Source organism: Amblyomma americanum, chromosome 11 (genome assembly GCF_052857255.1).
Source record: "Amblyomma americanum isolate KBUSLIRL-KWMA chromosome 11, ASM5285725v1, whole genome shotgun sequence".
Classification (NCBI taxonomy): Eukaryota; Metazoa; Arthropoda; class Arachnida; order Ixodida; family Ixodidae; genus Amblyomma; species Amblyomma americanum.
The window spans coordinates 1,858,430-1,885,728 of NC_135507.1; the positions used below are offsets into that span (position 1 = coordinate 1,858,430).

A 27,299-nucleotide genomic window follows, 5' to 3' on the forward strand; every position below is an offset into this window, starting at 1 on the left:
AAATGAATGAGGAAACCCGGGTCGTACTTGTATCAGTCACGGCACCTGGATCGGAACTTCTTCAGCGGAGGTGTTCGTTCGTACATTAGCACACGCGCAGAGATGTCGTCCACGGCAATGGACCTCCGCTCCCGAAAACCGCGTCCCACCGGAAACATTGCCGACCAGTGACAGGTGGCGCTCTCGGCGCGAGCAGTCAGTGCTTCTTGTGGCGGGAAGGCCGGTTAGTGGCGCGTGACAACCCCGGAGTTTTGTCCCGCTTCGGAAGTGGCACTAAATCGCAGCCACAACTCCACGTTGCTAAAAGCTCGCTCTCGTGATTGGCCCTACCTGTAACAACGCTGCACAGTAGTAGTAGCATTGCGCGGTGCCGACAACCCCGGCAGTCAGTCAGCGAGCGAGAGCCGGCCTCGTTTCCCGGTGTTTCGCAAGGCGGCATCCGCGCCTCTGCTCCTTCCTTTCGTGCCACCGCAGCTCATCGTGCGCAATCAGGCGGCCCGTCGACCGACTGCGCGGCTCGAGCGGCCGCTCTCTGTCGCGGCGCCAGCCTCGCTCCCTCCTCGCATCGCCGCCGGACGGACTTCTGGCGGCTCTGGTTTTTGGGGCGAAAAGTTATCGAGAACCCAAATTTGTAGCTTCATTTCTCTTCCCGTCCCCGCCTCGGATGTCGACTTTCGGCGGCCGAATTCTTTCTCCCCAGTCAACACTGGCGACAAAGAGCGGTTGGCTTCGCTCAGCAGATCACCCATGTCCCTTTTGCCGCGAGCGGCCCGCTAGTTGCGTTAGGTTCGCGTTCCTGGCGAGTGCACAGAGTCACGAAGGCAGACCAAGGCGAATAAAGCGAGTCGACAGTTGGGAAAGGTCTTCCGTGTTTCTTCCGGAAGCGGAGAAGCCAAGTCTGATTTTAAGAGCAACAAAGCCACTGCCGAGCCAGTAAGGACGCTTTGAAACGAGGGTGGCACAGCGTTGGGGAGGAGCCACCAACATTTGTCGCCACGCATTACTTGAGCAGCAACAGAGTGTGCGAAATAGCGCGAACAAAGCAACGCTTATAAAGGGCTAAAAGATACGAGCACTGCTGCACTCAGAAACTTCGTCTGACTGACAATGTGGGAAGCTGCCGTGTCTCTTAGATCATTTAAACGCCACCGCCTTTGTGTGGTTGAGGTTAGCTTTGGTGCACCGCGCGATTCCAAGAGAAAGCCTCGTGGGCTGTTTCGTGACAGCGATGCCTATCAAGGTCCGGCTGCAGCTAAAATTTTGTCCAAATCAAAAAACCTTGAGTTAACGGTCATCGCTCGCTATATCACGACCCGCTAACGTGAAGCAAGCGCCGCAAGCCGCTTGCAAGGTCGGCCTTTGGCTAAACACTTGGTACACCGGACCACATCTGTTTTCCACCCTGCCTCGCAGAGTCACTTTTGGGCGTGGTAGTACAGTCGAACCTCGCTATACAACGAAGCTGACGGGGCGCACGAAAAATTTCGTTTAGGCGAGAACAACCCAAAAACACTGTCAGGTTGGACAACATAGTCCCAAAGCATTATTTATTTCCAAAGGAGTCGCTCAGCTTCTGCTTCTTTTTGCCGCGAGTGCCGTGGCGCGACTTTCGCCCTCGGTGAGCAGTTGCATCGCGACGTCGTCACCGTGAGCACCAATAAATCTGCGGAGCGCATCGAATGCTTCCATCACTTTTGGTGCAGATGGTGGTGCTACTCCTCTGCGTCGCTGTCATCCCCCGATGAGGCGTCACTGCGGCCCTCAATTGTGGCTTCATCACTCAGCTCCCCGTGAGCTAGCACTTGACTGTCAACAGCGATGTAATGTCAACATCTTCGGAGTGCTGAAGGGCTGCCCATGCCGCATTGGCCTCTCGGAGAGTGGAGCCATTGTACTGCAGCCTTCGCTGCCAGTTGAGCCTCGGAGTGGAAGCACAAAACAGTTGTGGATGCCTGGTTGCCGTCCACGCTGCTGCGACCATCTGTACAGCCATGTAGTGCAAATCCACGTTGTTAGCCCGACCGGTGTCGACGTTTAACACCAGCCGCTGAATCAGTCGTTGTCGATAACACCTCGATCCAGCGGCTGGATTCAAGCCGTGCAATTCGACGGGAAGAATGTGACTTGCACGCTTTGCAGCTGAACGTCTTCAACGCTTTGTGTTTTTTTGCCGTCATGTCACGGCCGAAGGCACTCTTTGGAAATGGCCATCCAAGATTTCTTACTGGCAAAATACTTGACGGGCAGGCTCTTGCCACCTCTGAAGCACCGCGCTTTCGCCAATCACCAGTGGGCAGCGCTAGCTGTCAGACCCGTCCATGTTGCAGCACAGGAGCACGCTTTTTGCTACGCTTCCCTCCGCTGCATGGCTCATGTGAAGCGTCTTGGAGGGGAGGAGCTCATCGGCATTGTAGATGTCTGATGTGACATACTTCTCCGTTAATTCCTGCAAAGTAGTTGACGTCCAAGCAGATGCAGCGTCGGCGACTGAAGAGGCAAACTCACCGCAGAGCAGTTTACCGACGGTTCCATGCCTGGCCTTAGAACGGGTCAGCCACCCTGAGCTGGTTTTGAAATCATCATGCCCAGCATACAGGCATAGCCCAGCGCCTTTTGCTGCAGCATGTCTCCGCTGATCGGCGTATTTGCGCGCACGTCGAGGAACCACGTGTAGAGAGCCTTCTCAAGGTCCACGTGAGCCGCGTGCGTCAGCTTTCTCCGCTTCGCGGATGTCCCCGAAGAAAGAGCTTGTGCTATCGCGTCTTTCGACTTCTGGATCGTTGACAGCGTGCTCTGTGAGATGACTAAGTCCGCTGCAACATCTCCCTTTTAAAGCGAAAGCTTTACTACGCCAGCCAGCGAGCCATTTCGGCTCGTCGCGCCGTATGTCGTATGCCGTGGCCGGCCTTGAGCCGCCGTTGCCCAGCAACGCCGCAACCGCGCTCCAACAGACGGCGCCGCCGTCGAGGCCGCTCGCTCCACCAGATGTGCTCCGCTGGGGTAAAGTGAGAGGAGGTGTCGCCTCGCGGTGGATATATATATATATATATATATATATATATATATATATATATATATATATATATATATATATATATATATATATACATACAATCCTTACACAATCTTTACAACTCCTGCAGTGACGTGGGAGATTGTTTTGATCACACAAATAAGTTGTAAAGATTGTGTTCCAGCTTTTAACAACATGTCAGTCATCGGAGAAGGAAAAAACAGGGAGGAGAGGGAAATCCTGGAGGCCTACAGCATTAGGTTGCAAGGCAGTGACACATGCGCCAGTGCACCGTCTTTATACCTCACTAACAAGGAATTTAATTTCCTAAGCAAAAGTGTGCGTGTGCAAGTTTGACAGGCAAAATATGTGCCTTTTGTTGTTCGTCAGATATGGAGCGTGTATCTACTCCTTGGTGAATCGCCACTTATGTATTTGTTTTTTAGTTTTTTTTTGGTGTGTCTGATACGCATGCGTCTTCTGGTCTCCCAAGTTGACCGTTTGTCGATTAAACTTCAGTTGTTAGTCCAGCGTTGTCCTGTGTTCTTCTCCTGGTGTCTCGTGCTTTCGCTGGTGATGTTATGTCTGAAATACACCAACTAGCCCACATGGTTACCTTGCTTGCTTTATTGTAAGATAGATTTTTAAACCCAGCTTCATATAGGAAAGTTTCGTTGAAGCGGAAAGGCGCCCCAAAAATGGTTCGTTGTGATGACAAATTTGTTCCATTACTTTTTATGGCGAGCTGACGGGGAATAGGAAATACTTGGTTGAAGCGACGTTCACAATGGAGCGCATGTTGCAACCGCGCAAAACGACGAGGGACGAAGAGGTTTACTACAAGGAAAACCACATTGATACAAGATTTGTAATCACACCTGATACACAGCGGACACCATCACTCATTTCAATAGAAGAAAGGAAGACGCCGACCAAACTTTTCTGTCAAAACAAGACGTTTCGGCTTCCATACCGAAGCCTTGCTCACTAATTTTTTTTCTAGAACAGCGACGCTTAAATATGCTTCAATAATCGTCCCAGGCATCTTGCGTAGGTTGACGGGAGATTGGCGATGTTACGATTAAGTCTTTTTTCGGTAGTCTGGATCACCAAGGTATCTAGATACCGGCGTGAAAGCCAGATCTTTTCTTTGGCGATGATAGAAGGCCCTTCCCAGGAGATATCGTGACCTGTCGAAACGGCGTGCTCCGCAAGTGCGTTAGAAGTGACTTTCTTGTTCTTAACGTCCAACATGCGTTCTTTCAGGCGCCTTTCAAAATTCCCGCTCTCACCGATGTATAAACATAGTCGCACTTGGCGCAAAGAATTCTGTACACAACACCCGGAAATTTTTCTTTCTTTACTCTGTCCTTGACATTCACGAGTTCGTGCTGTAACTTGCAGGCGGGAACGCGCACGTCGTACGTGCGCAGGAGACGTCCCAGTGCTTCACTTATGCCCGGCACATAAGGAATGGCTGCCGACCGGTTCCGCTGACCGCACCGAGCGACGTTCAACGGAGTCCAAAAAATTCCTAGGGTAGCAGCAGTTCATAAAGTCACGGCGCATTTGTATCAGGTGCGAGGCACGATCTTCAGGTCTTGAGCAGATCTTTCGGGATCGTTGAATCAGCGAAGCCGCAACTGCACGTTTGTGGCATGCCGGGTTAAAATGCAGGTACCTGCCCGTGTGTGTGGGCTTCCTGAAGACTTGAAGCAAAAGGCGGCGGCCGTCTCTCTCCACTGGCACGTCCAAAAGGGGCAGACTGCTGGCAACCTCCTCCTCTGACAAAGTGTCCCGGAGGTATGCCTGAATGAGCCCGTAAGGGACCGGCCGTTACAAGCACTGGGTGGAGGTCCCCGGTTTGAGATCCCAGTGGCGGTGGCCGCCGCGCGGGCGCGCCCGACCAAAGCCTGTTTCACATGCAAGCGAAAATGCCAGCGAATCCTGCCGCCGCGGCGGAAGAGCTTGTTTCGAGTCGTCGCTGCGATGAGCGGCGAGGTTCCAACAAGTTGGAAATTTTCGCTGCGACGCTCCGCTCAGTCGCTTGGGCCTGTGGCAGCCAAGCAGGGTCCTACCGGGTTGGGGATGGGGGAATAGACGGGCTGGAAGTCCGGGCAGCTGCCGCTAAAGGAAGGTTTGGTTTGGTTTATAGGAGTTTAACGTCCCAAAGCAGCTCAGGCTATGAGAGACGCCGTAGTGAAGGGCTCCGGAAATTTCGACCACCTGGTGTTCTTTAACGTGCACTGACATCGCACAGTACACGGGCCTCTAGAATTTCGCCTCCATCGAAATTCGACCGCCGCGGCCGGGAGCTAAAGGAAGGGTCAAAATTTTTTAGTGCTGCCGGGCACATCAATGCATTGGTGAGAAGGCTAAGAAGGAGCCTCTCATCCGCCTTCTTGAGGCGTTTACATGGGCGAGGGTAAAGGCGATGGCTATCTTGATAGTAGGTTGTAACATCTTTGAACGTATAGACCGGATTAAAATCGGGTTCCTGATCGGGTGGGGAAGAGGAAACAGCCCGGTGATAGAGCGCGCGGGCGGCTGCGTCTGCTGCCTCGTTTCCTGCCAACCCCTGATGAGCGGGGGCCCTGATAAGGCAACGGTGTGCGGGGCCGTATCCCGTATGCAATTTTCGTAGATTCGATAGGCTAGGAAGGGAGTGCAGCCTTGTTCGACGTTCCGACAGGCCCCTCGCGAGTCGGCGATTATGTGTTTTGAATCGGAATGTGAGGCCGCGAGAGCAGCAACCTCTTATGATTGTGTTGCACTGCGGGCTCTGAAGGTGAGGCGGTTAACCTTGTGAGCTACCGCGCCCGTGTACCATCCCCATAATGTCGGGCTAGGGCTTCCGCTCGTGCCAGGTACCAACCATTATGATCTTCGTGTGACATGTTGGCCATGGACCTGGTGGTTCTCCAAGGCCAACCGGCCTTGAGCAAGGCGGGACAGCTTTTAAACATTTACAGACAAGATGGAAAAGGCCTTTGTTTTTCCCTTCAAAATAAACGTCAACCAACTTGCAGTCTTACAGAGCTAAGGTCAGAGAACAAGAAGGCGTATACACACGGCGCTGCACTTACAACTGAACTTTGCCGGAAATAGGCAAGTTAATTTGCACACACACCAGCCCTGCGCACATGCGCCTAGTCGAACACTGCAAAACCGCCTCAAAAAGCAGGAGTCATCGCCGATCCACCTTCCACTGCGGAGCAGGCTCATTTCCTAGACGATAACGTGAGAGATGCCTAAAAAATAGAAATATAGCTTTTGGAGCAATCAGTGCAGCAGTCTTAAGGTTTCCCGCCCTGTAGCTCTGCAATGTACTGTCGCTGACTAGGCGCGGGCGCATGCAGCGCTAGTTCAGAAGCCACTGAATCGGCCCACAGCCATCGGTCATCACGCGCCGTCCTTCCGCTTGCCGCTACGAGTGCGACACGATATGTGCATGATCCCAAGGCTGCACGTGGGCAGTGAGGAAAGCCGTGGCGGAGGTCTCCGCGCTAATTTACCTCCGTCGAAATTCGGCTACCACGACTGTCGGCGACCGTCTGGTTCGGCCAGCCACCAAACCCACTGAGTCACGAATACCGCGGCGATGTAACCGACACACCGCCTGGCCCACGGATGGTCGCGGCTTGCGTTGCGTCAGTCTGCGCCGCGACCTTTTTGGAAGCATCTCATAAAGTGCGCGCTGGCGAACTGCCGCGAGATGTGGCCCCAGCGACAGGGCATACGGTCTATAAATACAACCTCGCCGCGTGGCAGTTTCGGCGAGCGTATGAATGATTCTATAAGCGGAGAAGGGCGCCGCCTTACAAATTAGGCTGTCAGCAGTTATCGCGGTTGCACATTTTTCATACGGGTGGCCACCGTGAAAAGTCTCCGCCGCCACCCTCTCCGTCCTACGAGGGAGAAAGAAAATGGGAGGTCGTCGTTCGCAGACATCGCCTGTTTCCTCGCTCCAGACATGCAAAAACAAAAGGCACCCCCACACTTTCCGTCATCGCCAGGATGAATGAGTTACCCCCATCAGGTATGAAGCGAAGTGGGTAGGGTGGTGAGCGAACTGAGGAGGAGATGGGAATGAGTTTGAAGCGGTCAAGAGGCTGTCACAGGCGGATGAGGGAGCTAATGCAAAGAGAGGGGCCTGAGTCAATAGTTAAAGTCACTGGGGGACATGTCTGCCCTTGCGGACAGAGTAGGAAAACTGGAGGAAAGACAGGATAGGCTGGAAGCTCGGGTCGACAGGATCGAAGCCAGACTAGACAAGATTGAGGAGCGTCTTGACGCCTTCACCAACGGCATGCGGGCTTTCCAAACCCAGGTTATGGGCACGTTTCAACAGCTCAATTCTGCGCTAGAGGCTAGATTGCCCCCCGTAGTCGGCCAAGCGCCGATGTTAGTGAACCTAGTGCCTAATCATAGCCTCTCGGCAGAAAGTTGAGGTTTAGCAGTGGAACTGCAGGGGTTCCGTCGCAAGCGGGTGAACCTGCAGTTGCACATACAAAATCTGGACAGTAAGGCGGGCATTATAGCTGTGCAAGAGGCTAGTGGCTCGGTGAATTTACCGGGATTTAAGGCATTTACTCCGCCAGAGACTGATCGTGGGGGGGGGGGGGGGGGGGGGGGCGTATTGAGCGTCTTCACGGCTGTGCTAGTCCATCGCAACACCATAGCGATTCAGCATACCATACATGGCAGCAGAGAGGACTACGTCCTGCTAGAGTTTCTGCCCAAAAGAAAGGACGATAAGAGTCTCTTTGTTCTTAATGTATATTGTTCTCCGAAAGATAATGGGATAGGTTTGCCAGACCTCTTGATAGAGACGCAACGGCTAGCGGCTAGGGCTCCACTCAACGTGGTTGGGGATTTCAATGCGCCTCATCCGGAGTGGGGCTACATCCGAGCCAGCCCACAGAGAAATAAGCTTTGGTAGGTAGCTCAGGACCTGCAACTGATGATCTTGAACAACCCGCTAGATCATACGAGGATATATAGGCAACAGCGTGAGCATAGACACCTCTCCGTACCTCACATCTGTGAAGGGTACTAGGGATGCAAAGTGGGTAAACACGGGACATCCACTTGGCAGTGATCACTATATCATTTCCACGGTATTTAGTGCTGCTAAGCACAAAGACAAAATGAAAGGAACTAGAGTGACGGATTGGGACAGATTTCGGGAAGTCAGGAAAGACACAGTGAACGAGGAAATCGAGGACTTGGGAGCCTGGGTTGAGGCGCTCAAGCAGGACGTGAAGGCTACCACAGAACAGGTTCCGACGGAGGAGGAGGGCTTTACGGCGGTCTCTAGACTGTTAAACATGTGGGAAGCGCATGCGAGTCTCCTTCGGAGGTGGAGGAAACAAAGGCATAATGGGGTCTTCCGTAGGAAGGTGGCCAAGCTAGAATGAGAAATCGAAACCTACACGTTGGATTTGCAGCGCATACAATAGGGGCGGATTTGTGACCGGATGAATGGGAAATTCGGATGCAAAAAAACATGGCAGTTGTTGAGGCACCTTTTAGATCCGGCGGCAACTAAATCGGCGCAGAAGGGGCAAATGGCCAGGTTAGTGCACGACTGGGGAGTTCATTCACGAACTCCGAAGCAGTTACATAAACGGCGAGACGGGCGATTGCTTGCCGGATTACTCGGGAGAGGAAAACCTAGAATTAGATGCGGACTTTACGGTGGCGGAGGTGGAGTTAGCAATGGGGAAGCTTCGTACTACGTCGGCAGCACGTCCGGACGGGGTTACAGATAAAATGCCGAGGAACCTGGATTTCAAGTCAGCGGGGGCGCTCACGGACTTGATGAACAAGTATTGGGCGGCCGGGGAGATCACGGCAGAGTGGAAGCATGCTAGGATTACATTTATTCCTAAACCAAAGAAGAAGGTCTGTATTGAGAATCTTCGTCCCATCTCGCTGATGTCCTGGTTGGCCAAATTGATGGAGCATGTGGTCCTCAACAGGCTTCAGGGTTATGTGGAGGACAAGGAGTTGATACCTGAAACGATGATTGGCTTCAGGGCTAATTTATCAACGCAGGACGCCATGATACAGCTCAAAAAGGACGTGGTTGATCCTGGGTGGTTGAGGCTGGAAGGGTATCGAGACTTAAACATACATTTTATGCGGACGAAATTACTTTGTGGGTAACAAAGGGAAGCGACACACAAATGGAGGAAACTCTACAACAGGCAGTGGATATTGTGGAGGAGCTAGCAGGGGAGGCAGGACTCTCGCGCTCTCAGCCCAAGTCCGAGCTTTTTGTGCTTAGGGATAAACCAAGAGGGACACATGCAAGGCACTGTTTTCCGCCACCACCGCTAGAGGTGAGAGTGGGGGGTACATCGGTCGCTGTGGTCCAAACGATCAGGATCCTGGGTCTGTACCTGCAGACTAAATGGAAGAATAGAAAGGCCTTGCAAAGGCTCAAAAATACGGTCAATGCACCCGTGAGGCTAATCAGGAGAATCGCCAATCATAAGCGAGGGTTCAAGTAAAAGGACTTGTGTAAGCTGGTACAGGCGTGCGCTCAGTAGAATAGTGTATGCGACGCCTTATATCAAGATGGACGCGACGGAGAAAGGCAAGGTGGAGGCTAAGATTAGGCAGGCGTATAAGGCGGCCCTGGGGTTATAAACCTAACAATGCGTCTACCGAAAGGCTGCTGGGATTAGGGGTGCACAACACCCTGGAAGAACTGCGGGAGGCGCACTTGGTGATGCAACTCAGCAGACTTTCAAAAACGAGCGTAGGAAGGGACATACTGGAGAGGATCGGCATTTGGGGTTGATGCTCTAGCCGGGGACATGAAAATTCAGGTGAAGCGAGAAATGGTACATAAAACCTTTGGCCAAAATTATGCATCCGGTGCATCACGAGAACCGCAGGAAGGCAAGAGCCGGAGCTTTACATGCTAAGTATACGGGAAGTACAACGGGGCAGCCTATGTAGATGTCGCCGAGTATAAGAGCAGGGACGCATTTGCAGTTGCGGTGGTGGACGGGCGGGGACACTTGGTCACCTCTGGATCAGTCGAAATCCGCTCTCCTCAGAAACTGCAGAGGAGGCGGCGATAGTGCTAGCTATAGGTAATACTAAAGCTGACCTGTTTTTCAGCGACTCTAAAACAGCCATCCGAAATTTGGCGAGGGGCAGAATATTTGTCAAAGCGCCACAATTGCTAAATCGGGCCACGGGGCGAGGGGACTACGGAGGTGGAAATTGTCTGGGTACCGGCACACTCTGGGAACCCTGGGAACGAGGCGGCTCACATGAATGTTCGATGTTTCGTCAGCCGAGCAGGTGGGCCGGGCGTTCCGGGGAGGCCCACGAGAGGGCTGGTGGAGATGGACAAGCAATTGGTGAAGGCGCAGGAATGCGCCTGGCGAAGATTGCAGACGAGATCTTTCTATAACCCACACGTGTTAAACAAAATCTACCCGGACGTTCAGCTGGAATGCAAATAGTGTCAGGAACTGGCAACCTACGACCACATATTATGAAGCTGTAGCATAGCGCCGCCAACGGCGGATATTATGCGTGATCCTTCTCTCGAGCAGTGGGAGGTCGTGTTGGCCAGCTCAGACCCGGTCGTTCAGATCAGGGCCGTGGAGTGGGCCACCCCGGTCGCCGTCAGCCATAGGCTAATGGCCATCTAGCACGGAATCGTCCTCACATGCGTTCTGACGAAAATAAATTTTTTTTCATCCATCCATCCACTGAAGCCGTCGCCAATGCATGCTCTGTAAGCGGTCTAGTGCGGAGAGGGAAGGAGGGCATATCATGCGGCTTTGCCTGCAGCGCTGTACCACAGTGTGGCAGTCAAGAGGATCGTTTTGGTGCAAGTGCATGCTTGTGGGTTGGGGAGGCCTTCCGCCAGCGCCCGGACGCAAAGTTTGCGGGCAAGCGTATGAACGCGCTCATTTCTGGGAATGCCCTCATACTCAGGGACACATGCAATGGTCATTAGTTGCTGTGGTGCTGGTAGCATAGACAGCATGTGGGCTGAAGGCGAAGGAATGGTGCCTTTACTGAAGAGTGTACCCTGCTTGGCAGTCGGTGCCCTCGCGTTTCGCCTCCAATGAAACACGGCCGGGGTCGAACGCGTCTACTCCGGCTCAGCACTGAGCCAGCACGGCGGGTCTTTGCAATGATATGATCATTACGCTTCAAGTCAAATGACATTCATAAAAAAGTCGCATGTAATCAAATGTCTTTTGTATTGCTCTTGTACCGCGGGAGGCTTTGGTGACAAATGCGACGTTTGTACTCTTTGTGCGCAAGCGAAGTCCACGCTATTCCACACTTCGCGGATTTGCGCGAGAACCCCCCCCCCCCGAGAGCATCACAGACAACACACAAGCAGCCCTGGCCAACGTCAGACCGGAGTTCCCATCTATGCAGCCCGTCCACCTGACTCGCTCAGTAAAACCAGCAGTGCTCTATCTTTTCCAGTCGCGGCTGTCAGTTGTAAAGGAGCCTCGAAAAGCTGTCACCCCGTTCGAGACTTCATTTTCGCTCTCAGCGCGCAACACGAACGGGACACAAGACGAAGGACTAGCACAAACAGGCGCTGACTATCAACTGACTATCAACTTAGCGCAATGTGCAAACAGGTCAATCAGAGGCACTACGGCAAGAGCAAGAGGGATGCTTGTCAGGTGCGTCATGTGTCGCCATCTATACCTTGCGAGGTAGGGGTGGTATACCAGGTCCCCTTCTCCTGCGGTGCCATGTACATTGGCCAGACTGGCAGGTGCGTTAACAAACGCTTGAAGGAGCATGAAAACACCAGGAAAAATGACCCCCTGTCTCACACAGGCTCCCACAGCAGGCAGTGCCAATGCAGGCATGAAAAGGATCATGCAGAAAGGAGAGCTAAAAGGGACCCCCTTGCCCAGGCGTCTTTCCAGTGCAAAAAGTGCCAATGTGTTCCCGATAACAAGAACACGCGCATCTTGTTCCGACATAACAATAAATTAACTCGCGAGGTAATGGAAGCTTTTTATATTCACCACAACGGCACAAAATGTATGAGCAGCCCTTCCATAACGTTATCCGAGAGGGAATTGAGCTATCTGACCTCCCACGTGCCTTCCAGATAACTTTTGTCGATTGATAAGTAGTTCACTGTTTGTATTTATACGCTTTTCGTTCTTCAATAAAAAACCAGTTGACAGTCAGCGCCTGTTTGTGCTAGTCCTTCGTCTTGTGTCCCGTTCGTGTTGCGCTGAGAGCGAAAATGAACACTTACCAACTCGCCCAAATTTCCACCTTGCTGAACGTTCGAGACTTCTTTTGCCCGTGAGTGGAATGTACGCATGGCTGACTGAATAAGCACCTTTATCTTCTGTCCCTGGTGATTATGTTATATTAAGACTTGATTGTTTCCCCTTATGGTTAGAACCATGTATGGGACAGAAAGGGCACGTTAAGATTCATTATTTATTCAACCATAGCTGTTTCCAGCGCAGTCATCGTGTGAAGAACGTGAATACCCGTCGAAGCGTGAAATGCGGGTAGACTGCATCTCTGGCTACAACACCTGTGGGAATGCAACTGGCGCAGCGTCTGCAGAGACACTGCACGTCGTACTCCACTTTATTCTTTCTAATGTCGGCGCTACTGCGCGTGTGTGTTCTAAAAAAAAACTTTAACAGGATGTGGGTTTAGCCTTTCGGAGACAGCTGAAAACCCTGCACGCGCGCACTTGTCGTCACTGCGAAAAAGAAAGAGGACACATGGTTTACCCAGAGAACAGAGGTCAACGGAAACCGATGTCATGCTCGTAACCGGGGTAAAGGGCTTTGAAGAGTTACATTTAATGGCAGTCAAGTGCAAGCCACGGCGGGTCGAGATCATGGTTTACAGGAGATATATTCGCGAGGTCCCTGTCCTGTTGTTTGTTTTTGTTATTTAGGCTGTCTGGTGACAATGGTGATCTGTTATTAATGCGATGGCGTTAAGGGACCCACCCAGCGGAGAAACCGCCGTGTAGTTTTGGCTTTGGTGTATCCAGAAAATCGGCATTGGTAGAGACGGTCCTGACGCCACAGCCACATGAGCTAGCACAACGGCTGTCTAGAATTTCGGCAAAGGAAGGGTCTCGAACGAGGCAAATAAAATTTTAGCAAGCTCTGAATTGAACCGTAAAATTACGACAATCTGGACCCCCGCACACGAGTTAGCCCGAACTCTCTTCTTCCGGGTAACCGTGGAGCCACACGACTGTCGGGAACTGCGATGAGCGCGCGCAAACCTACACTGAAATCGTCTGAAGAAGGTCTCTGCCACCGCCGGATCGAAGCCTTGAGCAACAGAGAAGCTGTCGCTTGGCGGCGCCTGCAAGCTGGGAATTTCCCAAATCCAGTCTCCTCAGGCGAATAGAAGATATACCAGATGATAAATGTAAAATCTGCAGAGAAAGGGGTACTCTGGCAATGTCCTGGCTCCCCAGGCGTCAGGAAAAACATTAAAAGCAGAGATGCCCGGGAGACCTTGCTGCGAAGCGAGTACCCCGCCGAACGATAACAAGTCATCCGTCTGGCGACGGAAGCCACGGAGAAACACTGCAACTTCGCCTGTCTTCAGTCGTGAAGGCCCCGGCCCCCGTCCGTTGAGCCTACGCGCCGGAGGCGGGAAGCAGGAGGCCTCCTACATCGGTAGAAAATAAAGTTATCCTTCTTCTCACGCGGGCAGTGCAAACACCCCACAACGACCACACAGTACAACAATGAAGACGTCACTGCACAATTCCTCACTGCTATACTGGGTCGTGACATCATCCTACCACCATTACGTACATAGTGCCTCCGAAGACAGAAAAGTAACACACGAAGTAATACACAGTAATACACAAAGTAATACACCTGGGCAATCTGGGGAAGATGAACGCTACAAAACTCGACCGCGAGTGCATTCGAAGAGATCCCCACTTTTGATCCTCGTGCTTGTAAAAATGTGAATAAACCTACTGCACCGTTCCTTCTTAACGGAGTCCGACAACGACCATCGGAGCCGGGACCTGCGGTGCTGAACGAGTCAGCCAACTCAAGGGCCCCTCCGTGTCCAACTCTGGTGGCGTTGAAGCGCAATCCCCAACACTGGTGGCCTGCGGTGGGGTTGAAGCCCCATCTCCAACACTGCGAAGTGATAACCTTGCCGCTGAAGGCCCCAGCTGTACAGCATCGCTCCCTTAAAGCAGAGCTTAAGTGTCGCCCGAAGTGCATTTTCACGGATGTTTAATTAGAAAAAGGAATATAACAAGACGCCTACTACATGAAATCTTCACGACAAGGACACGTGGTTGTTCGTTCCTTCTTTTTTTTTTCCATCGAACTGTTTAGTCAACGTTCTCAACGAGTTGATTATCCAAGGTGCTAATGCACTCAAATTGGACATAAAGAAATTTAAATTATACTTCATGAACTCTTTCTGAACCGTGAGCGCCGCATATCATTCTACAGCAGTGTTTGGCGCGAAACTTGCTTGTGAATGCTAGCGCTACTTCCCTTTCTCGAGCTGCTCGTTAGGCTAAGCATGTTGGGACTTCGGTTCGAAGTGCTTTATTTACTGCGCCAATATCCCTCAAGGTTGTAAGTATGCCTCAAGGGAAACGAAAGGTGGTATAAAATCTCCGGAGCCTTCAACTATACGGCGTAGCTCACCGCTTGAGTCGCTTTAGTACTTTAAACCCCACGCATAAACCATAAAACGTTGCTTTTTTGAGTTCCCATTCTGATTTATGTGTGTATGAGTGTCGGGCTCGTCATTTTTAGTTTTGTGTTTTTCTGGGTGCCCACCCTAACAAATGCGTCTGGGCATTTCGTTTCTAGCAGTGAAAGGGACAATCCCCTGCCTGTGCAGCGCATGAAATATGTTCTATCCATTCTTTACGCTTGCAGCGTATTCTGCTCTCAGCTTCCACACGGGCGACTGGCAGATCCCGACGGAGGCGCGGCCTCACTCGAACCGACGACAAAATACGAAAAGAAAAAAGAAACGAACGTTATGATCCCGCGAGCTTGAATTATTGCGCAGCTGGGGATGAAGAAGATGAGCGGAGTAGAACGTTGATAGTAAAAAAAAATAAACTTAAATATAATCGTCATTCAGCGCGTGCGTGTTGTAACGAATTCGAAGGGGCTTCGCAGCTTGCTCATAACAGCCGTAGCTATGTCGGCCGCAACCGTTGTTTTCCAACGGGCTTCCCAGCCACCGTGCGCACCGAGGACAACATGTCTGGCGTTTTTGTGTGCGCTTTCGTTAGAGTCACTAAATAAAGACTTTATTTAGTGACTCTAGCTTTCGTTTATCCGGTTCCTGAACTCGGTGCGTCTGTTGAAGGGGCGGCCGAGACGCTATCATCGAACATGCAGTCTCCCCAGTGTGCTACCGTTTTTCCGCGTCCAGAATCGGCTTCAGCGCCCAGAAGCGGGTCCTGTAAACATACCAGGAATACCCAGACAGGCGTTGAAGCCGATACGGCCGGCAGTAGAAGAGGGCGCGCTGCGGCGATTTCGTCCAGATGGCTGCCCGCACGTGCACGCTGGCCACGACAGTTCGCCGCATGACGGCAGTGCATTGTGGGGCCCTTCTTCGACGGTGGCCGCCCTGCGGTGTTCTGGCCATTCACTTTCCACCCCTTGGCATTGCGTTGTGCCAATTCTTGTTCTTGTCCAGTGCATCAGTCTCGCCGCGGTTCCACCATCCGTGCATTATGGACCAACTATAGCCCAGCAATGTGCTCTCTATTGTAGCACTGCAACTGCACCAAGCCCAGGGCCACGCCGCTTTAACCGTAACTGGACACGGCGCCTCAGAAGCATAGAGCGCTCGAAGCGGACCGTGTGCAGGGCGAGAGGCTGGAAAAGCCGCAATGGATGGCCTTGGAGACGAGGCGCAGCTTGGCATCGTCCAGCGGCATCATTCAGCAGGCTTCCAGCGAAGACGATGTCGAACAACGCGTCGCGAAGCCAACAAACCGTCGAGAGCTCCCGAAGGCGGGAAATGCTTTCCGAGTGTGCGGTGTTCGAAAAAGCGGGTCGCGCTTGGTGATTTTTGTCTGCCGCATCGAATGGACGATGAAGCGATGAAAAGCGTTGAGAACTGCCGCGCTCATTCGAGGCTCGTTGTATTCCTTCATAGGAACATTTTGCTTAGTAAACGGAGCATACCGAACGCTACTGCTTGTATGGGAGCTTCCAAAGGGAACTGCTAGTCCTTCGTTATATCCATTATCTTTCAAAAATCACTTCCTTGTAGCGAGGGTTGACTGCAGTTGCTTGGGTACAACTGTATGCTGCAGGCGTATTTCGTGTGTTTTGGTGCACCAGAGATGCATCAATATAGTAAATGTCGATAAATGTTGACTAGATACGACTTCATTTGTTTAAAAAAAAATGGGCAGGCGATCAGACAATTCGATGCGACGAACCTCCGTAAGCAATGGTGATTACGAGTTAATGCTTTTGCAATTAAAGCTCTTCCAAATGATCCTTTAGCCTTTGGTGCTTTTTCTAATTTTGCCGTATCCTAATGTCTCACCTTGCGTCAATTCATTTAGTGTTTTCTTTTGCTGGCTTACCTGAACTTGCCGTAGCAATGCATTCGGCTCTCGTCGATTGGCTAACATGGGCTTGCCGCAACCTAACGTGTTCGTCATACAGCCGCTCAAATACATTTTGGTCAAAGATGTCAGCCGCGCATGCGCATGGCGAAAGTAGTGCTGCTCGCGCAGTGGACGATTAGAACGCGTAAGACTAAACTGATGACTCCGCCAAGCGAAGGCCGTCCGAGAAGCCTCCCCGCACCGTCCAGGCAGGTGAAGGTGAAGCCGGGTACGTACTTCGCGATAGTGGGCGCTGCAGTGCCACTCTTGTGCCGCGGCTGCAGCGCTCCAAGAAGGCTACAGTCTGCCCAAGGAAAGACAAGACGCGGCCGAGAGCGACGCTCTGGCTGTCCAGCTGTGCAGCTCCTGCACTGAATAAAAAAAAAAAAACCTACACCGCTTAACACGAACAATTCAGCGCAAAACATGTTTATCTGTAAGCACGCGTTTAGCCGGCGTCGATGGTCCGGGCGGGACACCTCCTCTGTGAACCGCGAGGACGACGGAGCGGTTACGGGCTGCGTTGACCTGTCCTTAAAATAACTCTCCCCTGTAAAATGCGTGACACACAAGGCAGCGTGGCAGCTCGAAAGCGAGACACGTCTTTCATTTCGTTCACTCAGTGTGCGCCTGACATTGCTTTACGCTATACCGAATGCGAGCTGGCCAATATGGGGCTCGTGTCCAGCGGCTGGAAAACACCCCGGGCACGTTTAACTAAGCGACACTGCGTGTGCAGATGGCGAGACGCCGATCAGAAACAACTAGTAATAGTACATTCAATTATGATCAAGAAGTAACAAAAAATGTACGGGCTAGCAACAGCATGGGCTATGAATCAGGCGCAGGAAGGTGAATGGCTCCGGCTAGTTTTAAAAATCTAAAGCACAATCAAAAGCATCAGTACGCACGGCCTATCTCTGCATAGCGCCTACATCGAAATGCTGTCGCTCAATCTAATGCTGAATCGAAACCAACACCTGGAGAAATGCTTTTCCATTCAACGTCCAGAAAAAATTAACACTTTTTGTTCGTCCTGCATGGCGCCATTCCTTCCCCCCTGTCCCTTAAGTTTTTAATCGTATTACAGCAAATCTTAACGATCCGGAACCCCGGCTTTGCGATTAATTCTATTTAAACGGTCTCGGGAGGATGTCCCTAGGATGTCTGGACATCCTAGGGACGTGAGTTCATGCACGGTGAGCTCACAGAAGGCAGATTAAAAGCAATGGAAGTTACTCATCCTCCAAGTGCGACCCACGACAAAATTGGAAATTGGTTTTTGGGGAAAGGTAATGGCGCAGTATCTGTCTCACATATCGGCCGACACCTGAACCGCGCCGTAAGGGAAGGGATAAAGAAAAGACTATGAGAAGAAAGGTGACGTAGTGGAAGGCTCCGGAATAATTTCGACCACCTGGGGATCTTTAGCGTGCACTGACATCGCGCAGCACACGGGCACCTGTTGCGTTTCGCCTTCATCGAAACGCGGTCGGGTTCGAACCCGCGTACTCCGGCTCAGTAGCCGAGCGCCCTGAATACTGAGCCACCGCGGCGGGTCGATCCACCGAGGACACGAGTATTGATTTTCGGCCTTTCTCTTACAAAATTGTTTCCTGCCGTTCAAAAGAGAACTTACTCAGCGCGCACAACTCAAATGGCTGGCGTGTGGCGGCCTCTGTGAAGCACCAAAGGAGGCACATTCGGATGTAGCGCGCGCCTCTTTTCTTACCTTTTTGGTGCCTGCTAGCCGATGTCGTTGCTTTTACATCAAAGAGATGGCGCACCCTTCGCGTGGTGCAGGGAACGGTTTACTCCGCGAAACTAATCGATACAGTGCCGCAGTCGCGACGTCGCCGCTTGGGATCATTTCTAGGTGTTTCAGTGTGGCTGGAGCCAGCTAAAACGGGGAGGCCGCCGGTACGCACCGACTGCCAACAAAACAGACGAAAAAAAAATGAGACAAGAAAAGCAAGCGCTTCGATCGAGAAGCACGACTCGTCATTGCTTAATTGCGTCGCTACATGTGGCACTGGTGACGCTGTAGGCTAGTTAGTGACGCCTAATTGTGTACGAACGGTAATGCGCGCATGCACGCCCTTGCAAGCGTCTAATCAAGCCTGACACTGCACTAATCGACGGAAGTTTGCTGTCGCGCTAGCGAAAGAGCATTTTTGTGCGCATGCGTGCGGTGTTTGAGTAGGCATATAAGCGGCCCACTGCGCAGAAAAGAGCCTTGTTAGCGAAAGCAAAGTCCTTCGTCATTTCAAGCGCGTTTTAGAGTGAGCGACAGAGTCTGAGAAGCGATCTTTAATGGCACACACTTGCTGCCCCCCTTTACGGCACACATGCGGATCGCACGTGCCCTGCACGGCGCGCAGCTGAACCATGGCACAGTGTCATTGTTTCCGCCGCTGTGCCTGGAATTCTGGTGTCTCTCAGCAACGGCAGACACTTATGCCCGCACTTTAATCGTTTGACTGAGCGCTTCGCTTCTCCTCTGAGCTACATTCGCCCCTCGGAATTCTGTTGGCACGTATGCTGTGCCAATAGAACCTCTTGCAGGACATTAATTTTGAAGAAAAAAAAATAAATCTACAAGTGACGTAAATATAGAATGCGAGAATTTCATCTGTTCCACATCAAATGCTGTAATGAAATCCACCGGCGAGTGCACACGTCGCAACTACAGAGAAGCTGTGTGCAAATGGAATAATAGTACACCTGGTGCAATAAAGAAAAGAGATATTCCTTTTATCACAAATGGAAGCAAAATAAAACGAACAGCTATATTAATGGTCAACAATAGCTTTATAGAAACCAGTCTGTTGCGATGATGAGGAGAGCTAAAAAAGTGCATTATACCAATCTTGTCACGAAACCCGGCACTGATTCGAAACAAGTATGGAAAATTATTAAGGATGTCGCAGGACTTGGACAAAAGAAACGCATCACCCCTGATGACCTTTCCGTGCAAGTAGTTAATGATTTTAATAGCTACCTTACCAATATTAGTGAATCCCTTGCAAATCAGTTTTTGTCTAATTCCGCGTATATTAACCTACCTAGGGCTGTCGACAACAACTTTAAGTGCAATCACTGTCGAGGAAATTACATCTGTAATAAGTAGCGGTTAATAAAGCAGTTGAACGCACCGGTCTTCACACCGCAATACCAAAGTAAAACATTGTCATTCTGTCTATTCCATTATGTCAGATATTCTATTATGCGTTTGAAGCTAGTTCCTATCCAAGTATTCTCAAAGTAGCCAAAGTTGTTTCTATATGCACATGTGAAGATCAAAACGACCCCAGCAGTTATCGATCAATATCAGCGCTAAGTATTATTAATACTCTTTTTGAGAAACTAATCGGCTCCCAAATAAGAATATTTCTTAGTCAGAATAACATAATCTGTCATCAGAAACATGGTTTTGTCCCAAATAGGTGGACTTCCACAGCCGTTCTGAACCTTTCCCAATTGATAAATTCAGCTCTCCATAACAACCAAATCGCAGCTGGCATTCGACACTTAATCCCATTCCACACTATGAAATAAATTAGCCGCCTATGGGATTATTCATGACACACAGATTTTTCGCTAGTTACTTCTCATCGCGACAACAAAAAGTGGTAATCAATAATATTTACTCTACATATAGCACCATAAAATGCGGACTACCCCAAACATCTGTACTGGGCCCTGCCTCTACTGCCTTCCCTTTACATAAATGACCTTCCATGTGCAGTTTCATGTTTCGAGATTCGCATGTATGCAGATGAGAGCGCCCTCATATTCACAGGTTATTCGGTTTCTGCAAAGCAAACTGACATCGGGAAAGATCCATCGGGGCCTTTCCAATTGGTTCTCTAACAGAATCAGTCAACGTTAAATGCTGCAAAAGCTAGAAGGTCGTTTTCCATTCGAGTAGAAAAAACGTTGATAGTAATCAAATCAAGATTTCTTTAACGAACGTGTAATTGAATCTGCGGCTTCAACTGGAAGGATGAAGTTAACAGTGTTTGTAGTAAATTAGCGTTCGCTAGACAACACTTCCCTCAAAACGTATTACGCAGTTTGCATTTTTCATTTAGTCATTGTCACATAACTTAATGCTGTGAGTCAAGGGGGCACATTTATCCAACTTACCTCATATTTATGCAACGTTTACAAAAACGAGCATTAAGGACGATAACTTTTCCTTCACTAAATCGTCCCAGCAACAGTATGCTCGAAGAGATTCGAGTGCTCTGCTTTGAGCGACTATAAAGCTTCCCTTCTTCTCCCATTCAGCTTATTCGTTTTGCCTTTTCGCAACATAAGACATGCCGCTAACGGTAATTTTAACATTTCAAAACCATAACAATAGATGCGGTGGGAAGTTATATTTCAATTCTTTGGAACGAACTGGCAATAGAAATAAAGCGTGCGAGAAATTATTTTCTTGCACAGCCAAGTAAGCACGTGATTTCGCTATCGGCATTTTTGTTTGAATTCAATATGTCTATTTTCTTGAAATGTTACTTCGCACTTTCCTCGTGCGGTTGCCCAAATGCTTTGTTTTGTATTCGACCGGGCACCGGATTAATTTCACTGTCTGTATTACCTGTATGTTTAAATGTTATTTTACATAGTTCATATTGCGGTTGCCACAATGCGGTGTTTTGTATCGGACCGGATACTAGCCATGTAGGCTATCGGTCCAAATATTGTGTACAAATTTTCCTCGAATGAGCCAATGAAGCTTCATTTGAAATTGAACACGTCTTCGTGTCAACAGACGTGGCGTCGGTCAAATCGCTGGGTTCAGGGAGCACAACTGCATTCGAACCATTTATGTCGGGAACTGCAAGAATGGGGAAACGGCGGCAGTCTCTCGACTGTTCCATGCATATCCCACACATTGACCACAAGGGAGTAACAATGCCGAGGAAGCAAGCCTTGTTTGCGCTTTTGCAGCTTCAGCCTATGGGCAACCGGACCGTGCCAGCATACCGACACCTCATTCCAGTTCACTGAGGGACGAGACTGCACCCCGTTAGGGCTATGTCGTATACTTAGTGGTAGACACGCTTATAGCCACACTGGCGGGCATTGGAAGGAGGCAAGCTTATAACTGGACTGAGCGACGAGAAAAAAATGCTTCAAAAGACGATGATGTCCTCAGGCTTAATGGCACACACCCACGGCGGGGGATTACTCTGTCCCTGTCCGCCCCGCGTATTTTTCTCCTGTTTTTCTAGCGACACCAACTTTGTTTTATTCCGATGAGGTTTCGCGCGCCAGCAGCACCTGCCAGTGAAAGTGGGGCACAGTGGGTACAACATGCTCGGGACCGATGGTACATTGGAATCCTTGGGCTGGGCGCCAGCGAGAAAATGAACTGGGTTCCCGTAAGGGGTGTTGAGGAGTTCTAAAGCAACCAATAAACGGCGCCCAAGCGTCGGCTGACCTCCCCGCACGGCGTTGTCCACCTCCAGGCCCCCTCCTCCATTGAGCAGCGTGGCTCAGCGCAGCCAAGTAAAAGCGTGCAGCATCAACTGCGCGCCCTCTGCACCTTAATCTGTACGCACTTATACCGCTCATCACAAGCTGTTTATTACTTCGAACCAGGGAGTAATTGCTCGTTAGCGTCGACCCAATTAAGTGCGTCCGTACGGCTACAAAGGAAACCTACACAGGAAAGGAAGGCTATATACTACGGGAGCCTATATTAGTATGTTGTCTGCTGAAAAAAGCATTGTGCGTTTTTCTCTCGGCCCAGTCATTCTGCCACCGGCTACAACAATTTGTTCCCAAGCTGCATCCCTAGCTGCTTCTTCGCAAGCGGTTCAGTGTTCCTCAGAGGCTGTGCCACAACCCCTGTACGGCTGCCCTCTGTTCGTCCAAAGGCCTCATCCCAAGTGGGCGGACTAAAATGGCGCTTGTTTGGACACGCGTCGCACAATCACGACTGCCCAACTGGTGGGCCCATCCTAAACAACGGTTTCGATCCAAAGTACGGTTTCAATACAGATTTTTTAAATATAAAAATGCTACCATGGGAACGGAGCGCCGCTTTTGAGGCAGGCGGCCCGAGCTGGCGTATACATCACTCAAGAATATATGCGAGTATTAATGGATTATGCACTTCCCACGCTGTAATTAACCTATCCCAATAGCCGCAACTGAATAACACGAAACACCCTGCACAATCACGTGTTTAGAGAACAGCCTTCGAAGATGGTCGCTCGCAGGGTCGATACTCGAATGGAAGGCGCGCCGACAGAAACGTCGCGATGTGGCCAGCGGCAGGGCATGCCGTCGACCAATGACGAACCGGTGGAGCGGCCTACAGCAAGTTCCGTCGAGGAACGTATTCCTCTGGGAACAATCGGCGGTCGGCCGACGAAGCTTTAATGTTGCCGCCGTCTTGTGGCTGGCCACCTCGATTCGCACCGGCTCCAGCAGAGCGCCAGATCCGTCGTGGTAGCGGCGATCCCTCAACTTGGGCAGCATTGCATGCTTTAACTGAGGAGCGCAGTGCCACTCTTCCCTCATTCCGCACAACCCCTTCCCTCGACCCCCGGGGAAGAGAGAGGCCAAAGGGTGCGGCAATGAAGGTCGTAAAACAAGGCGAAAGAGAGATAGCCCAAACGCGTGGCGAGCCCCCCCGGCGGCAACCAATGGCGTTGGGTCCCTCCGCGACGAGCCCCGCGTGCCGAACCCGTGAGCGGGGCGTGCTGCGGGGACACGCTGCTGCGTGTGCCTCATTTGCGGTATACAGCGTCGTTGCCTTTATTGCCCCCTGCTGCTATCTGGGCGTCCACACCTCCTGTAGCTTCCATAATCTTCGCCCAAAAGCAGCTGTGACCGCAATATACCCAAGCCAGAGAAAACAAAGACCCCCCCTCGCTTCCAGGGGTGACCTGCCTGGTGCGCGGTCCTTCAGGGGTTGCGTCGTCTCGGTCGCCGTCTTCGATTAGCGCCGCCGTCTCCTCTCCACGTGTAACGTTTCTCAGGTCAGCTGGAATGCCGACATTTTTCGGCTTTTCGCGCGCTTTCTTTCTTTTCGCTTTTTTTGTTCGTCACTTCGCTTTCCAGGGAATGATGCAATATTGGGCAAGTGCGTGGCCCGCTCGGTCGGCTGCTCGGCCTGTCCGTCGCGTGCTCGTCGGCTGCGACCAGTGCTTCCGCACGAGGAGGCTTTTCCAAGCGGGACTTTTTGCTGGTCTCAAATTTAGTTAGGTCCAAAGCGGATGATATTCTCTGGCAGCTTGTGGGCGCAGCACTGTAGCTATCGCGAGCGGCGCTTCTCCATGACGAGCTGTAGGAAACGACTCGACGGCGCGATGGAGGTTTCAATCTTCTGTGGACGCAACAAGGTGGGCTGCCTTTTCCTAACAAGTCCTTTCCATATGACTCGCGCATCCTTTCATTTACCCGAAGAATGCACTCTTGCACTGCCCCGTTTGCACGGCTGTCTTTTTTGTGTGTTATTCTCTGGCCTACAAGTGCTGTAGAGGGGTCTGAATCAGTTCCGACCTTATGCGCACCTTAAGACTGCCGCCTAAGCTCAGCACAAACGCGTCTTCATTTTCACTCGTGTCAGAGCTCGGCCTTCGCAGCCAGACGTGGAAACAGAGGGCTCTTTCGAAGCAGTGATACTTTTTAGAACAACATCGATACTTTTAGTTCGCTCGCTAACTTGACTCTTGCTTTTGTGCGCACGCAAATAACCTTTGGATGAGGCAAAAATACGTTGCCGTTACGGGGCCAGTCCATTCGAATGCGTGTTGCTCTCACGGCGTCTCTAGAGATTCCCAAGCAACTCGGCTCAGAACGTAACCCATCCAGCCAGCTACGACACAAAATCATATAATGACCCTCAGTTTTCCCCACAAAGTCTAAACAACACTAAATTATCGTACCCCTCTGCCAGAGTTGCCTACATAATCTGCTGTTTACATGTTCTCAAAATTTGGCGAAAAAACTTAATCTTGGGACTCTATTACGCAAGGCATTCAACATGACGGCTTGCCTGCGCAGCGACATTGCACCGGCACGCTGCAGTTAGCACTTGCAGGCACACAGACGAGGCCAAAGGAGACAGCGTGTTACAGATAACTACTATTTGTCATATATATTTTGTACGCCTTCTCACAGATCCCTCCTTCGCGAAAATAGAATAAAATAAAACCTTTATATCGAGAAACGTGATGCACTTCTCTAGGCGGCTGGCAAAAAGGCATAGACACGCCTGACATGTGACACCCCGTCCCCATTTGGCACAGCACTCGGTATATCAACAAAAAGAAAAGCAAAACCTAAGTACAACCTCAACGAGAAGCCGTATACACCGCAAGGAGTTCATAAAACCGCACTCAGGCAGAAAAGAAGAATGAAAGCACTGGTTAGGGAATACAGGCAGAAGTTGGCCGCAGGGCTACAACTGCATGTCTTGGAGCGACAATAAATATACTAAAACAATCTTTTTAATAAAAGATTGATGCGAAACGCTTTCCTTGAGCATGGTGAATACAGCAGGGTAGTTGTCTTGAAAGTCAGCGATTTGATATCTCAGTCTCTGTGTGCATTACTTGTGCGTATACCTTTTGTTTTGCACAAGTATCGCATCGCATATTGTAGTGCTGTCCCTTGTAGAGGTGTTTCCGGTAAAAGGCAGCACAATCAGACTGAATTTGTTTTAAAATGTTTAACGATAACCTATTTTTGATAACATTGGTAACAGTTAGCACTGGATGCTTGTTGAAAAGTGGAGCAGAGTGGCACAGATAATGTGCGTTAATTCCCAACAAGGCACCCAGCTCCCTATTGTAGGATGCGTATATTTTCTATATTTGCCTTTGTTGTTCCCCACACAAGAAGAGAATAATGGATTCTAGAAGAGACTGTTGTACAGTAGAGCTGCTTTTCCCACCAGGGAGGCAAAAGTTTCCGTATTTTCCGATTCCTATATCCCGCGAGGTCTGTGATCGGAGATTATCAACGCGGATAGAGACCAGTTTCGGTTGTCATGGGAGCAAACTGCACGGAATTTATGAGGTGCTACTCGTTCAAGTGTTTCGTCCTGGAATTTAATTGCGACTTCTCTTTCGATATGATTAGCTTCGAGGGCGACAAACTGTATGCTTCGTCTTCCTCGTGTTGAACTGAAGTTCGTTCATCCGAAGCCATCGGGAAAGATCTGTTGGAAAATTTGTTTGCCTTCACTTCAAGGACATCTGAGTCTTTTCCACAAAAAATTACACTCGTGTCGCGAGCGTATAGAGTTATGTATGGTGTATGGGGTACATCGATGGTGTCGTTTGTGTAGATGACAAATAACAGTGCACCAAGTATGGATCCCTGGGAAATGCCATACCTGATATGGCCCATGCTTGACTTAGCCTAATTGATACACGTATACGGAGCTCTATTTCTTAAATAACAGTTGATTAGTTCAAGTTTCATTCCTCTCACTCTATAATCAGGTATTTTTGTCAACAGAATATTATGCTAAATAGATTCAAATGTCTTCTTAAAATGGAGAAACACTTCTACTCTATATGATTCATCTTCCAAATTTTCACTTCTTTTATCTCTTACATCTAACAGCGCCATTTTCGCGATTTTTTTTTTGTTTTTGAACGCCGTACTGATGAGCCCGGACAATGTTATTTTTCTTGCAGAAGTTTAAGAGCTGCGCACTGGTGACTTGTTCTATGACCGTAGAGAAAATCGGTAGAACAGAAATTGGCCTTTAATTACCAGTCATTTTGATCGCCTCCTTTGTGAATTATATATACTTTTGCGACATTTAGTTTGTCGGAAAATATTCTGGTGCTTAGAATTAAATTACATATATGAATGGGTGGTTGACTCAGCACATGGGAAGCTGACTTAATGGGTTCAGGTTAGACTCTATCCTCCCCACGCGCACTGCTGCTCTTCGGCAGATCGAGCAGTATAGGCTTTTGACTGCAGATTCCGTGGCAGGGAACCAAAAGAGCGAATTTGCGATGTTTGTACGCGCTACGGTCATAACGACTCAGCGGGGAACCACCTGAAGCCCCAGAGTCCAAGAAGTTGCCGATAAATCTGTTTGTAAGCGTTTTTTCCCTAGCATGGGTTCACAAAGGGCTCGTGTGCTGTTTTGGCACTAGCGCATTTGCAGTATGCCATACTTTTCGAGGATTATTAATACCATTGACAATCGTCTGTTCATATTAAGTGTTTCGTGCCTGTTTAATATACGAGAACCTAATTTATTTCCAATTTTTTAAAAACTCAGCGAGATATTCCCGTCGCTTAGTTTTAATGAAGGCTGCAAAAAGCTTATCGTGGTGCTTTATTCTTTTCAAAAGGGTGGTGTCAATCCAATATTTTCGGCACTTTTTATTTTTCTATTTTCTACGAGAGGAAATGCCCTATCGTACAGGTCCTTGATAATATTATCAAATACGGCGTATGCTGTAACAGCGTTGGCCATTTGAAAGATACGTGTCCAGTCTACAGTAGCCATTATCTCTTGGAAGGCTGACAATATTTCTTCATTATTAAGTCTATTCAGTATGAGCTCAGGAGTAGGCTCGTACTGTTGTGAAACTTTAGGACTAAAAAATAAAAACAGGCAAGTGGTCACTAATCTTTGATACGAGTACAGCGGCTTCCACA

At 50.1% G+C, this 27,299-nt stretch overlaps 1 protein-coding gene across 6 annotated transcripts in view; it reads left to right on the forward strand.

Annotated features, from left to right (window-relative positions):
- The first annotated feature begins 23,522 nt into the window (after positions 1 to 23,522).
- The window catches only part of LOC144110152 (inactive phospholipase C-like protein 1), a 113,645-nt gene continuing 109,868 nt past the window's right edge, over positions 23,523 to 27,299 (forward strand). For all 6 annotated transcript variants that reach the window (XR_013309721.1, XR_013309723.1, XR_013309724.1 and 3 more), the window contains exon 1: positions 23,523 to 23,644. The gene's annotated coding sequence lies outside the window, so the exon portion shown is untranslated. The remainder of the gene's footprint in view (positions 23,645 to 27,299) is intronic.